Source organism: Microtus ochrogaster, linkage group LG1, assembly GCF_000317375.1.
Source record: "Microtus ochrogaster isolate Prairie Vole_2 linkage group LG1, MicOch1.0, whole genome shotgun sequence".
Taxonomy (NCBI): domain Eukaryota; kingdom Metazoa; phylum Chordata; class Mammalia; order Rodentia; family Cricetidae; genus Microtus; species Microtus ochrogaster.
In genome coordinates this window covers 4593845-4594785 of record NC_022027.1, presented here as the reverse complement: position 1 = coordinate 4594785, position 941 = coordinate 4593845, and the positions used below count along the sequence as shown (strand labels likewise).

General features: G+C 46.9%; 1 protein-coding gene across 7 annotated transcripts in view; it reads left to right on the top strand.

Moving 5' to 3' along the window:
* The window catches only part of Eps15l1 (epidermal growth factor receptor pathway substrate 15 like 1), an 85522-nt gene that overhangs the window by 26360 nt on the left and 58221 nt on the right, over positions 1–941 (top strand). The gene's annotated exons all lie outside the window — the stretch shown is intronic.

Here is a 941-nt window from a genome sequence, read left to right as displayed (position 1 = left end):
CACCTATGTTTTAACCTATGAGGGCCAGCCAAGCAGTTTCTTTATTGCTTAACCAATGAAATCAACAGATTGATATATGACACTCCCACATCAGGAACTGGAGCAGAGGCCATGGAGGATCAGTGCTTCCTGGCTTGCTTTGCTGGCTTGCTCCATATGGCTTGCCCAGCCTGCTTTCTTACAGAATTTAGGACTGCCAGCCCAGGGGTGGCACTGACTGTGTGAATCATTAATTAGGAAAGTGTTCCACAGACAGGTCCACAGGCCAGTCTGATGGAGGCAGTTCCTTGATCAAGGTTCTTTTTCAGCTGACTTTATTTTCTGCTAGTTGACAGCTCATCACAGAACACAGGTCCTGCTGGCACTCAGGAGGCTGAGGCAGAAGAATTGAGAGTTCCCCTTTAGACTCAACTGCGTAAAGAACCTGTTTCTAAAAAGGAAGCCAGAGGAATGCTTACTGTTCTTGCAGAGAATTGAGTTCAGTCCCCAGTACCCCCAGGGCAGGACTGCTTACAACTGCCTGTACCTCTAGGCTCTGAGGGTGGCACATACCTTTAATTCCAGCACTTGGGAAGTAGAAGCAGGCAGATCTTTGAGTTTGAGTCCAGCCTGTTCTACAGAGCGAGTTCCAGGACAGGTGCCAAAACTACACAAAGAAACCCTGTCTTGCAAAACCAACAAAAGAAAAAGAAAGAAAAAGGAGGTCAGTGAGATAGTCCCTCTGGTGAAGGTGCTGCCAAGCCTGATGACCCGAGTTCAATTCCTAATCCCTAGACTCACATGGTGGAAGGAGAGAGCTGAATTCCCTCAGGATGCACATGACCCCTCTTCCCAAATAAATACTAATAGTTTCTTTCCTTCCTTCCTTCCTTCCTTCCTTCCTTCCTTCCTTCCTTCCTTCCTTCCTTCCTTCCTTCCTTCCTTTCTTTCTTTCATTTTTT